The sequence below is a fragment of the Oryctolagus cuniculus genome, chromosome 5 (genome assembly GCF_051225735.1).
Source record: "Oryctolagus cuniculus isolate XC-2025 breed Fujian yellow rabbit chromosome 5, ASM5122573v1, whole genome shotgun sequence".
NCBI classification, from domain to species: domain Eukaryota; kingdom Metazoa; phylum Chordata; class Mammalia; order Lagomorpha; family Leporidae; genus Oryctolagus; species Oryctolagus cuniculus.
In genome coordinates, this window is record NC_142871.1 from 136,141,653 (window position 1) to 136,156,630 (window position 14,978).

Genomic DNA, 14,978 nt, shown 5'->3' on the forward strand with positions numbered 1-14,978 from the left:
TCCCGTGGGCCGAGGAGACTGCAGGTCTTTCCTGCTTTTGGACAAAGTTAACGAACTAGATTGCCTTGGACTCTTCATCTCCTGTATTCTAGGCTGTAATGCTGGTCATCAGATGGGGTGGGTATGGGACAGACACTGATACTCGAGCTTCTGCTCCCTGGGGTTGTAGGATGAACTTGCCCAGAGCAAGATCCTGAGTAAGAAGTTTTGTCATCTTTTCAGGGTGAGCCTTGTCATTTACCATAAGGGCCAGTAGGGAGTGATACTCTTAGGAAAATGGGAAGGATTTGTGCTGGGTCATCCATGGAGACTCTGGTCTCTATATGTAGCTCTCTGCTTCTTTTTAAAAATAAATTATTTTAGTTATTTGAGAGAAAGAGAGAGATCTTCCATTTTTTGGTTCTCTCCCCAAATGCCCATAACAGTAGGGGCTGGGCTAGGCTGAAGCCAGGACTGAGAACTCCATATAGCTCTCCCACATGAGTGACAGAGACCCAAGTACTTGAGTCACCACCTATGCCTCCAAGGGTGTACATTAATAGGAACTTGGAATTTGGAGAAGAGCTGGGACTTGAACCCAGGCCTTCTAATGTGGGATACATATATTTTAACTATAGCACCAAATATTTGGCCCATCTCTTTGCTTTTGTTCTTGAAAAGAAGGGGGCAGGGTTCAGGGTTAAAGTAGACTTAGAGTTTAGAGAGATGGTAAAGTCTAATTTTTCTAATTGAAACCAAGAGCTATTACTAGGGTGGTTGTAGAATATATTTTATGGGGCTGGCGCTGTGGCATAGTGGGTAAAGCCTGAAGTGCCAGCATCCCATATGGACGCTGGTTGGAGTCCTGGATGCTCCACTTCTGATCCAGCTCTCTGCTAATGCACCTGGGAAAGCAACAGAAGATGGCTCAAGTACTGTAGGCCCCTGAACCCATGTGGGAGACATAGAAGAAACTTCTGGCTCCTGTCTTTGGATCGGCCTATCTCCAGGTATTGTGGTCATTTAGGGAGTGAACCATTGGATGGAAGATTTTCTCTCTCTCTCTCTCCTTTTCTCTCTCCTTTTCTCTCTGTATTTCTGCTTTTCAAATAAATAAATCAATCTTAGGACATTCTTTCAATTTGACATTGTTTTTATTTTAAATTTTTTTAATTTATTTGACAGATAGAGTTAGACATTGAGAGAGAGAGACAGAGAGAAAGGTCTTCCTTCCGTTGGTTCACCCCCCAAATGGCTGCCAAGGCCGGGGCTATGCTGATCTGAAGCCAGGAGCCAGGTGATTCCTCCTGGTCTCCCATGTGAGTGCAGGGCCCGAACACTTGGGCCATCCTCCACTGCCTTCCTGGGCCACAGCAGAGAGCTGGACTGGAAGAGGAGCAGCCAGGACTAGAACCCAGTGCCCATATGGGATGCCAGTGCTGCAGGCAGAGGATTAACCAAGTGAGCCATGGTGCCGGCCCTCAATTTGATACTGTTACACTGGCCCCATGTTGGCAAGATTGCTTCTTAAAGAGAGGGTCAGAGTTTTATCTTTATTCCAGTGGTAGTTTTGTAGAAACAACTATTTTGTACTCAGGTTTAATTTTCTAACATAGCCTTCAATTGACAATTTAATGAAAATAACCAGTGCATCTTTTATAAGCAAGTCTAATAACAAAAAGAAGTGAGTCTTAGTATGCACATAGCATGGAGGAAAATGTAGTGGATGACAACGTATTCATTGTGAGGATTTGGCCTTAGCTTAAGTAATGCCTTGCAGACACAGTGGTGCTCACCATATTCCAAAGTTCCTGTGCATTTCGCAGCCTCCTCTGCTGTTAGGTTGGGGTCATGTGACTAGTTTTTTTTTTTTTTTTTTGACAGGCAGAGTTAGAGAAAGAGAGAGATAGAGAGAAAGGTCTTCCTTCCGTTGGTTCACCCCCGAAATGGCCGCCAAGGCTGATGCGCTGCACCGATCCGAAGCCAGGAGCCAGGTGTTTCCTCCTGGTCTTCCATGTGGGTGCAGGGCACAAGGACCTGGGCCATCCTCCACTGCACTCTTGGGCCACAGCAGAAAGCTGGACTGGAAGAGGAGCAACCAGGACAGAACCGGTGCTCCAACGGGGATTAGAACCCTGAGTGCAGGCGCCAGCCCAGTGAGCGGCCGGCAGGGTCATGTGATTAGTACCAGCCAATAGAAACCAAAAGATGGTGTAAGATATTTTTATTTTGTCTTTCTCTACTATCTGAAAACCCAGAAGCCATTGCTGAATTAAAACATAAGACCCATAACTTGAGTCCTTGATAGACTGTGGAACTGAGTTCATTTCATTGCAGTATAACACTGAGAATTATTTTTTACTGGGGGTTAACATCTTACGTCAAACAATTTTGCCTTTCCTGACTAGTGATGGACATTTAACAAAAAAACAAAAAAGAGAGCCTTTTTTTTTTAAAAAAAAAGGTTTATTTTATTTAAAGAAGAAAGTGACAGAGCAAGAGTGAGTTGGTGAAAGAGATCGTCCATTCACTGGTTCGCTTCCTTAATGGCTGCAATGACTGGGGCTGGGTCAGGCCAAAGCCAGGAGCCCAGAGCTTCATTCTGGTCTCCTATGTGGGTGGCAGGGGCCCACACATCCGGGCCATTCTCCAGTGCCTTTCCAGACATATTAACAGGGAGTTGGATTGGCAGCAGAGCAGCTGGGACTTGAACTGGTGCTCCAGTATGGAATGCTGATGTCTCAGCTGGCAGCTTAGCTTGCTGTGCCACAACCTGGCCCCAAGAAGAGAGTTCTTAAGTTATAGGGTCGGTTTATTGTGTCAATGGGAGTTAAGAGACTATATTTTTTGGGACTAGCATTGTGTCATAGTGGGTAAAGCTGTTGCCTGCAACATCAACAACCTATATGGGCTCCAGCTTGGGTACAGGCTTCTCCACTTCTGATTCAGCTTCCTGCTAATGGCCTGGGAAAATTGGCAGAAGATGGCCCAAGTGTTTGGGCCCCTGACACCACGCTGGAGATCCAGATGAGGGTCCTGGCTCCTGGCTTGGCCTGGCATAGCACTGGCTTTTGCAGCCATCTGGGGAGTGAACCAGAGGATGGACGATACCCTTCTTTCTGTCTTTCCCTCTTTCTCTAATTTTGACTTTGAAATCAATCAATCTAAAATATGAGACAGAATTTCTAAAAAAAATTTGTTTATTTATTTGAAAGGCAAAGTTATAAAGAGAGAGGGAAGAGAAAGAGAGAAAGAGAGGTCTCCCGTCCTGGAGAGTGGAGCAGTGGGGACTCAAACCGATGACCACATGGGATGCTAGCATTGCAAGTGGCAGCTTAATCCACTGTGCAGCATTGATGGCCCCTAAGAGACTGTGTTTTAATGAACATTTATTTGCTTATATCCACCGTAATGTGTGTGACTAAGACAGTGCTCCTGTAGCACATGCTGTCGTGTTTCATTTAGATTCCTCCTTTCAGGACTGAAGGTTTACTCACTCAGTGGGAATGTTGCCATCTGAAAGCCCTGCTTCCAAATTGCCTTAGGTGACAAGAGCTGCCTCAACCACTTACATAAAATACAGTGCGGTATTTCAACACACATATACATAGCATAAACAATCATAGTAGGCAGCTAGCCTTTATAATTCCTTTCATTTCCTTTTTAATTTTTATTTAAAAATTTTAAGGTGAACAAATTTCATATATTTCATATACACATATTCAGGAGCACAGCAATACTTCCCACCCCACCCTCCCTCCTGCTCATTCTCTCACCTTCCCTCCTCCTTCCTTTCTCATTTCCTTTGTATTTGGAACCTACCAGTTCCTTCTATTCCAGCTGTTTTTACTGAATATAATATGTTATTGTGAACTATGATCTTCCAGTTTTTTTTTTTTTTTTTTTTTTTTTTTTTTTTTTTTTTTTTTACAGGCAGAGTAGACAGTGAGAGAGAGAGAGACAGAGAGAAAGATCTTCCTTTGCCGTTGGTTCACCCTCCAATGGCTGCTGCGGCCGGCGTGCTGCAGCCAGTGCACAGCGCTGATCCGATGGCAGGAGCCAGGTGCTTCTCCTGGTCTCCCATGGGGTGCAGGGCCCAAGCACTTGGGCCATCCTCCACTGCACTCCCTGGCCACAGCAGAGAGCTGGCCTGGAAGAAGGGCAAATGGGACAGAATCCGGCGCCCCGACCGGGACTAGAACCTGGTGTGCTGGCGCCGCTAGGCAGAGGATTAGCCTATTGAGCCGCGGCGCCGGCCTTGGTCTTCCAGTTTTTAAAACATTTCATATACAAGGCCAAAGTTTCTTTTTGTTCATCACCAATGTAATGCTTGCCTCTCTCTCACACCAATAATTTTCTTTTTTCTCCTCAGTTTGGTATATATATATATGTAATATATAAGTCAGAGTTATGAAAGTCAGAGTTATACACAGAGAGCAAGAGGCAGAGAAAGAGAGAGGTCTTCCATCCACTGGTTCACTCCTGAGATGGCTGCAATGGCTGGAGCTGCACTGATCCGAAGCCAGGAACCAGGTTCTTCTTCCCAGTCTCCCATGTGGGTGCAGGGGCCCAAGGACTTGGTCCATCTTCCACTGCAGAGAGCTGGATTGGAAGTGGAGCAGCCGGGACTTGATCCAGCGCCCTTATGGGATGCTGGCACTGCAGGTGGCGAATTTACCTACTACGCCATAGTGCCGGTCCCTGGTATGTGTTTTTTTTAAAAAGAGATTTATTTATTTCTTTGAAAGTCAGAATGAGAGAGAGAGAGAGAGAGAGAGATCTTCCAACTGCTGGTTCACTTCCCAAATGGCTGTAATGGGTCAGGTCAAAGCCAGGAGCCAAGAGCTTCATCTGGGTCTTCTGTGTGGTTGCAATGGCCAAACACTTGGGCCATCTTCCCCTAATTTCCCAGGGGCATTAGTAGGCAGCTGTATCAGAAGTGGAGAAGATAGGAATTGAACTGGTGCCCATAAGGGATACTGGTATCACAGGCTATGGTTTTACTCACTATGTCACTGTCTCAGCCCCTGGTATATATGCTTTCAATAGTTTTTAATGCATTTTTATGTATATGTTGGTACATGCCAATGACACAGACTGTAGATATCATTTTTTAAAAGATTTATTTTATTTATTTGAAAACCAGATTCACAGAGAGAGAGGGAGAGTGAGAGAAAGAGAGAGAGATCAAGCTTCTATTCTCTGTCTCACTTCCCAAATGGCTGCAATAGTTGGGGCTGGGCCAGGCTGAAGCCAGGAGCCAGGAACTCCATACAGGTCTCCCATATGGGTGGCAGGGGTCTAACTATTTGGGCCATCTTCTGTTAGTTTCCCAGACACATTAACAGGGAGCTGGATCAGAAGTGGAATAGCCAGGAGTTGAACCAGTGCTCTGATAAGGGGTGAAAACATTGTAGGCAGAGCTTTAACCTGCTATACAACCATGCTTTTATCAGTGAATAGCATGATTTGGAGGCATTTACATAATTCCATATATAAATTATAAATTTTATTATATTTTACTGCTTTTTTATTTTTAACTTTTATTTAATGAATATAAATTTCCAAAGTACAGCTTATGGATTACAATGGCTTCCCCCCCCATAACGTCCCTCCCACCCACAACCCTCCCCTTTCCCACTCCCTCTCCCCTTCCATTCACATCAAGATTCATTTTCGATTCTCTTTATATACAGAAGATCAGTTTAGCATACATTAAGTAAAGATTTCAACAGTTTGCTCCCACACAGAAACATAAAGTGAAAAATACTGTTTGAGTACTAGTTATAGCATTAAATCAGAATGTACAGCACACTAAGGACAGAGATCCTACATAGGGAGTAAGTGCACAGTGACTCCTGTTGTTGAATTAACAAATTGACACTCTTGTTAATGGCATCAGTAATCACCCTAGGCTCTTATCATGAGCTGCCAAGGTTATGGAAGCCCCCTGAGTTCACCGACTCTGATCATATTTAGACAAGGCCATGGTCAAAGTGGAAGTTCTCTCCTCCCTTCAGGGAAAGGTACCTCCTTCTTTGATGACCCATTCTTTCCACTGGGATCTCACTCGTGGAGATCTTTCATTTAGTTTTTTTTTTTTTTTTCCAAAGTGTCTTGGCTTTCCATGCCTGAAATACTCTCATGGGCTATCTATCATTATGATCAATTGTGAACAGAAATTGATCACTGGGACTAGTGAGATGGCATTGGTACATGCCACCTTGATGGGATTGAATTGGAATCCCCTGGTATGTTTCTAACTCTACCGTTTGAGGTAAGTCAGCTTGAGCATGTCCCGAATTGCACATCTCTTCCCTCTCTTATTCCCACTCTTATATTTAACAGCGATCACTTTTCAGTTAAGTTTCAGCACTTAAGAATAATTGTGTATTGATTACAGTATTCAACCAAAAGTATTAAGTAGAACAAACAAACAAAAAATACGAAGAGGGATAACATATTAAGTTGTTCATCAACAGTCAGGGTGAGGGCTGATCAAGTCACCGTTTCTCATAGTGTTCATTTCACTTTAACAGGTTTCCTTTTTGGTGCTCAGTTAGTTGTCACCTATCAAGGAGAACAAGTGGTATTTGTCCCTTTGGGATTGGCTTATTTCACTCAACATAATGTTTTCCAAATTCCTAACAGGGATCACTTTTCAGTTAAAATTTAAACACCTAAGAATAATTGTGTGTTAATTAAAGAGTTCAACCAATGGTACTAGAACAAAAAAAATACTAAAATGGATAAAGTATTACATTGTATATCAACAGTCAGGACAAGAGCTGATCAAGTCACTGTTTCTCATAGTGTCCATTTCACTTCAACAAGTTTCCCCTTTGGTGCTCCATTAGTTGTCGCCGATCAGGGAGAACATATGATATTTGTCCCTTTGGGACTGGCTTAATTCACTCAGCATGATGTTTTCCAAATTCCTCCATCTTGTTGCAAATGACTGGGTTTTGTTGTTTTTGACTGCTGTATAGTATTCTATAGAGTGTAAATTTTATTATATTTTACTGCTTTAATATATCCTAGTTTTGGCTATCTATGCTTGATTCGGTCATTTGTTGTACTTGGTGATCCAATCTTTAGTCATTTAGTATCTGCCTTTTTTATATTGTTAAACTAAAAGTATTGACATTCTGCTATTACAACATTTATCTTTGGGCTTTTCTCCTTGTTTAATTATAAAAATTGAAGAATTATTTATGACTTTATAAATGTCATTTATGTAACCGACTTTTCTAGTTTGCTGTGGAGCTGTCATACTTGAAGCCCCACTCAGTGATGTTCTGAGTTGAATCCACTGTTCCTTGGATCTTTTGCCTTCCAATTTCCTGGTTAGCAACCTAATTTTATTAAACCATGTACTTATGTTTCCAATAAAACTGAATGACAAATAAATTCTACATCTTTTCATGCCTGATAGGATTTTTATTCTGTTTTCATGACTGATGGCCATGAAAGACTTCTGTATTTGTTTTTTTTTTTTTAAAGATTATTTATTTATTTGTTTGAGAGGCAGAGTTACAGAGAGGGAGCAACAAAGAGAAAGGTCTTCCATCTGCTGGTTCATTTCCCAGATGGCTGCAAGAGTTGGAGCCGAGACAATCTGAAACCAGGAGCTGGCCTCCAAGCTATGTGTTTGTGAATAGCAATAATTATCCTCGGGGCCAATACTGTGGCATAGTGGGTTAAGGCATCACCTGAAGTGCCGGCATCCCATATGGGCACCGGTTCAAGTTCTGGCTGCTCTATTTCCCTGCTAATGTGCCTGGGAAAGCAGTGGAAAATGGCCCAAATGTTTGGGCCCCTGAACCCACATGGGAGACCCGGATGAAGCTCCTGGCTCCTGGTTTCAGCCTGGCCCAGCCCTGGCCATTGTGACCATTTGGGGAGTGAGCCAGCAGATAGGTATCTACCTCTCTCTCTCTGCCTCTCCCTTTCTGTAACTATGCCTTCAAATAAATAAATATTTAAAAAAATTATCTTTTAGAACTGCAATTTTTTTTCTGATTTTAATGGCAGAAGTTTCTGACAGTTTGAACTTGGGCCAGTTTTTTTTAAACAAATTATCTATCTATCTATCTATCTATTTTCATGTACTTCAAGGTAGAAAGAGAGCAAGAGGGAGAGAGGCATATCTTCCATCCACTGGTTCCTTTCCCAAATGCCAAATGCCTGCAACAACTAGTGCTGGGGCAGGTTGAAACCAGGAGCCTAGAACTCCAGCTAGGTCTCCAAAGTGGGTGGCAGAGGCTGAAGCACCTGGGCCATCATCTATTACCTCCCAGGATGAATTGGCAGGAAGCTGGTTTGGAAGTGGAACAGATGGGACTTGAACCAGCACTCTGATATGAAACGCAGGTGTCCCAAGCTATTTATTTATTTTCTTTTTCTTTTTTTAACTATTATTTAATAAATATAAATTTCCAAAGTACAGCTTTTGGATTACAGTGGCTTTTTCACCCCATAACTTTCCTCCCACCCGCAACCTTCCCATCTCCCGCTCCCTCTCCCATTCCATTCACATTAAGATTCATTTTCAATTATCTACATGTACTGAATATCAGTTTTGTATATATTAAGTAAAGATTTCAACAGTTTGCACCCACACAGAAACACAAAGTGTAAAGTACTGTTTGAGTACTTTGTGTTGTACTAAATCACATTGTATAACACATTAAGGACAGAGATCCTACATAGGGAGTAAGTGCACAGTGACTCATTTTGTTGACTTAACAATTGACACTCCTGTTTATGGTGTCAGTAATCACCCCGGGCTCTTGTCATGAGTTGCTAAGGCTATGGAAGCCTTCTGAGTTCGCTGACTCCGATCTTATTTAGACAAGGTCATAGTCAAAGTGGAAGTTCTCTCCTCTCTTCAGAGAAAGGTACTTCCTTCTTTGATGGCCCATTCTTTCCACTGGGATCTCACTCGCAGAGATCTTTCATTTAGTTGTTTTTTTTTTTTTTTTTTTTTTTTTTTTTTTTTTTTTTTTGCCAGAGTGTCTTGGCTTTCCATGCCTAAAATACTCTCATGGGCTCTTCAGCCAGATCCGAATGCCTTAAGGGCTGATTCTGAGGCCAGAGTGCTGTTTAGGACATCTGCCATTCTATGAGTCTGTTGTGTATCCCACTTCCCATGTTGGATCATTCTCTCCTTTTTAATTCTATCAGTTAGTATTAGCAGACACTAGTCTTGTTTGTGTGATCCCTTTGACTCTTAGACCTATCATTATGATCAATTGTGAACTGAAACTGATCACTTTGTTTAGTTAGATTGCATTGGTACATGCCACCTTGATGGGATTGAATTGGAATCCCCTGGCATGTTTCTAACTCTACTATTTGGGGCAAGTCTGTTTGAGCATGTCCCAAAATGTACACCTCCTCTCTCTCTTATTCCCACTCTTATATTTAAAAGGGATCACTTTTCAGTTAAATTTAAATTTATTTTTTAAAGATTTATTTATTTATTTGAAAGTCAGAGTTACACAGAGAGAGGAGAGGCAGAGAAAGAGAGGTCTTCCTTCCGTTGGTTCATTCTCCAATTGGCTGCAACAGCTGGAGCTGCGCCAATCTGAAGAGAGGATCCAGGAGCCTTCTCCAGGTCCCCCATGTAGGTGCAGGTGTCCAGGTATCTGGGCCATCCTCCACTGCTTTCCCAGGCCACAGCAGAGAGCTGGATTGGAAGTAGAGCAGCCAGGTCTCGAACCAGCGCCCATATGGGATGCTGGCGCTTCAGGCCAGAGCGTTAACCTGCTGCGCCACAGCACCGGCCCCACAAGCTGTGATTTAATCAGCTGTGCCGCAACGTCTACTCCTTGAGTCAGTTTTTGCCTATTCTGTTTCTACTCAGTGACTATGATTTTCCCTGAACCATTTGTGGACAAATTTTGAGCAACATATTTAGGGGTGTGTCATTTTCCTTGATTCTGTTAAAAATCTTGATAGTCCCTTTCTCTGTAAAGAATTAGGTTCCTTATGCCTAGAAGATGTTTTTTTTTAAATTTGTTTTGGTAATTTACCCTTTCATTTTCTCTGTGGTTCTTTCTATCTCTGCCACTTGATGGTGTGCCTTTTGGGTCTATTCGTTATGTGTTACCTTTTCTAACGTATATTATATCTATTTGTATTCTTTAATTTCAAAGAGATTTTCCTGATTCAATTTTCTAATATTTCTATTAAAATTTCCAATTTTAAAATAGCATCCCATTATTATTTATATAGCTGCAGTATCTTTCTACTTTTAAGAATTCTAATTAGAAATATTTTATGTAGGTTATTTGTCCTTATATGAACTTTTTCTACTAATGTTTTATAATTTATTTATTTGAAGGGCAGAAACTCACAGAGAAAGATAGAGACAAATAGAAAGACATAGGGAGGGCTTCTGTCCACTGGACCATTCCCCAAATGCCTGCAATATGGGATTGGGCCAGGTGGAGCCAGGAGCCTTGAACTCAATCTGAGTCTCCCATGTGGGTGTTAGGGATCCACATACCTGAGCCATAACTGTTGCTTCCCAGGCTGTGCAGAGTGAGGAAGCTGGAATTAGAGTAGAGTTGGGACTGGAACCCAATCTAATATGGAATGTGGGCATCCCAAACACTGTGCCAATACCTTGCCCTCTACTAAATTTGTTATCATTCTGTCTTTATTTTATTCTAGTCTTCTCTTTTGTACTGCAGATTTTAATGAAATATCTAGTCTGCCTTGCTCATATACTCTTCATCTACTGGTTTCATCTCAAGATACATTTCTTCAAGCCTCTAAGCTTCACCGAATTATACCTGGCCCTGGCCCTGCTCAATACTCTCTCACTGTATTCCTCTCTCTCTCTTTCTTTCTCCCTTTATCTCTGTGTCCTTTCACTGGAGTATAAGTCCAGTGAAGACAATGAATGTATCTGTATATGTCTGTTTTTAAATTATTTTAGTACTCAGGATGTAGCACGGTACTGCTTACAAACCTGGTCATTGTCTCATGAATGATTGAATTAATATAAATATATTCAGAATTTGAGCTTAGTCCAGTCAATAATAAAGCAAAGATCATTTTATTCTTTTTTTAAGATTTTTTTATTTATTTGTTTAAGAGGGTAGATGTGGGGAGCAATTCGGACTATACTGTTACTGGAATTAAGATTTATTCTATGCATCTGCTCTCCCACAATATGGCGCTGGGAGAGAAGTAAACAGCTTCTACCCAGCTGCCTCTCACCAACTTGACAAGCTGCAGGAGCTGCTCCTGATTGGAGGAGAGCGGCGTGCTCGGCGTGTGGGCAGCCGAGTTGGGATTGGTGGAGAGGACTATATAGGAGGAGAGAGACGGCATGGTGGTGTGGGTTGGTTGGAGAGTGCGTTGGAGAGTTCGCGGGGAAGTTCGTTACTTCGTTCTTTCTCATTTCTCTCTACTCATTCTTGCTTTGGGAGTTTGCTGTTTACTTATTCTTACTTTACTATAGAAAGGACTTGTAAAGAAAGGGGAACAACAAGCGCCCGGTCCGGTGCGGCTCCTCCGCGTGCGGAGGAGCAGCAAGTGGCTCCGTGACTCGGATAGGAAACCTAGGAGGGAAAGACCGGGAAGAAGTGGGAAATTACTGGAGAGAGAGACTAGCAAAGAGCCTAGGGGAAGGCCGGAAGGAAAGAGTGCCGGTGAAAAGCTAGTTAAAACCTAGGAAAAAAGCCACGGGGGAAGAAAATTAGAAGCTAGGAAGGAGGTATTAACTGGGAACGTCTGGGAGACTCAGTCTTCCATTGCGCCCACTGCTCCAACATGTCACAGACGGTACAGACAATGGAGTTCTTTGGCTACTCTTTGCCCACTGGCTACCTCTTCCTCCTGCTGGGCACCATCCTCTGTTTCTCCCTAAAGATCATCTATGGGCTAAATATGGTTTCTCTCTCTCTCTCTCTCTTCCTACTCCCCACCTCCTCGCAGCTTTTCCTCTAAGCAAGGGAAACGAGGGGGGAGGAAAATTCATGCATTCGTAAGAGCAATCGTAGAGACGTCCCCCTGGTTTCCACAGCAGTGGAGGCAGGTGGGACGGAAAATGCGCGAGGCTGGGGAACCGATAGAAGTGCTGAAGCTGTGGCAACTCGTTGATCAGGTGCTTCAGAACCCCACGGAAGGGATCGAGTTGTTGCTTAATGAGGGGAGTGAAATGCAGGAAGAATTATGGCAGGGCAGCCAGGCGAGCAACTATTGTAACGAACAAGTGAGAAGAAAATCAAAGAAGGATTTAGAGAGCCAGGAAGCTTATGGGGGGGAGAAGGAAGCCGAGGAGGGAACCTCGCCCCTGAGAGAGATGCCAAGAATATATCCTGGCCATACAAGGCTGGCAAATTCAACCATAAAGGATGAATCACCACCCCGGTATCGCCCATTGGTACTACCAAAGTTTCCTCCTGTAAAGAAAAGCCCCTTTTTTCCATATGAGATTGAAGAAGAGTGGGAGGAAGAAGGAGTGATGGAGGGAGTAGGTATGCAGGAGGAGCTAGAAAGGCCAAGAACCGAAAACAAGCAAAGGGGAGCTGTTTATAGAAAACCTGCTTGGGAGCAGTACCAGGAACCAGGCCAGGTGTTTCCTGTAATTCAGGATCCACAGGGAAACAGGGGATGGACGCCTCTTGACCATAAATTACTTAAAGAGTTGCAGCAATCAGTACAATTGTATGGGCCCCATGCAAGTTACACTCAGGCAATCCTTGATAACATTGGGCAGCAAGGCCTAATACCTGAGGATTGGAGAAACTTAGTAAAGGCGGTGTTAGGCGGGGGTGACTTCCTCTTATGGCTAGCTGCTTATAAAGAATTTGCGCGAGAATATTCAAAGCAGAACTATCAAACAGGGAATCAAGCATGGGATGAGGAAATGTTAAATGGAGAAGGGCGATTTGCCAGTCCCGATGAGCAGGCCCGATTACCAACAGCTGTCCTCTTACAGGTGAGAGAGATAGCAAGAAGAGCCTGGAAGGTGATACCCAGAAAAGGAGAAGTAAGACACAGCCTAACTAAGATAGTACAGGGCCCTACCGAACCTTACGCTGATTTCGTGAACCGATTAATGGAAGCAGCAGGAAACATTTTCGAAACCGTGGAAGAAGCAATGCCCTTAGTCAAAAGATTGGCGTATGAACAGGCCAATAAAACATGTCGGGAAGCTCTTAGACCATGGCAGCATAAGGACATCCCTACCTTTTTGAAAATCTGTAGGGATGTCATGGATGATGTAGTTTCTGGATCACATGCTGCAGTAGCAGTAACCCGACAATTTAGACAGAACATGAGGGGACGTATATGCTTTAGATGTGGTCGAGAAGGGCATCTAATGAGGGAATGTAGGGCCAGATTTCCAGCCCGAGATCGGCAGGGCATAGAGAACTCGAGAAGACCAGGCCTTTGCCCACGCTGTAGAAGAGGAAATCATTGGGTCAGTGAATGTTACTTTAAAATAAACAGCGCAGGCAATCCCCTGAGGATGCCCAATGAGCCAGGCCCCATAAGAAGATCAGGTGTATATGGTCAACAGCAAAAAAACGGAATGTGGGCCCCTGCACCCCGGGGCCAAAACAATCGGTGGGTGCCACGGTCCCAAAACCAAATATTTACCGCGCAGAGTTACGAGCCACCGAATATTCGGTACTGACACCTCAAATGGGGCCACAAGCCATAGAGGTGAGGGCAGAAACAATTTCAGCGGAGCATAACGGACTTGGAATAATCGTAGGAAAAGAAACAAATGCTTTGAGAGGCCTAATGGTCATCACCGGAGTCATTCAATTACCTTTTGATAAGTTAAAAGTGCTAATACAATCTACAAAGGGTATTATTCAAATCAAACCAGAAGAACCTGTGGCTCAAATACTGATCATGATTGGAGCGCAGGATGTTAATGGACCCCAAGGGGAGAAATTTGCAGCCTTGTCCCTATCTCTAGCAGATCGACCTCTGTGGACCTTAACCATTAGAGGAAAGTCGATTCAGGGCCTGCTAGACACAGGTGCGGATGTAAGTATAATTTCGGAAAATGATTGGCCGAAGTCATGGCCCCTTCAGCCAGGAGATAATACTTTAGTAGGCCTAGGTGCGGCCATGACACCATCAAGGAGTGCTCAGGTGCTTCATTGGCAGGATCAAGAAGGGAACAAGGGAAATGTGCAACCTTATGTTAGTGCACTCCCCATCACATTATGGGGAAGAGACATTTTAGAACAATTGGGACTGACGTTAACAAATGAGGATCAATTGGAGAGTTCTACAGGACGGCGTATTATGTATAAAAAGGGATATCAGGAGAGAGGATTAGGCTCCAGAGAAGGCAGAAGGGACCTAGCCCAGCCCAAAGGCGATTTTAAAAGACAGGACACGGGTTTTTCGTGGGGGCCACTGAGATGCAGCCGCTGCCATTGTCATGGCTGGACAACAAGCCAAAGTGGATACCACAGTGGCCCCTTACCCAGGAAAAGTTGGCTGCGGTAAATGATATAGTATCACAACAATTAGAGGCAGGCCATTTGCAACCATCAACCTCCCCATGGAATACGCCAATATTCGTGATAAAGAAAAAATCAGGGAAATACCGGTTGTTGCATGATTTACGGGCTGTTAATCAGCAGATGCAACCCATGGGGGCATTGCAACCCGGACTCCCGGTTCCTACTATGATTCCAAAGCATTGGCCACTAATAGTACTCGATCTGAAGGACTGCTTTTTTAGCATACCTCTACATGAACAAGACACTCAGAGGTTTGCTTTCACCGTACCTTCCATTAATCATCAAGGTCCCGACAAAAGATATGAATGGAAGGTGCTTCCCCAAGGAATGACCAACAGTCCTGCCATATGCCAGCTATATGTTGACCAGGCAGTAGAGCCGGTTCGACAACAGTGCCCAAAAGTACAAATTTTACACTACATGGATGACTTGTTAATAACGGCTGAAAGTGAAAGTCACCTAATGGAAGCATATAAGCTGCTGCTATTA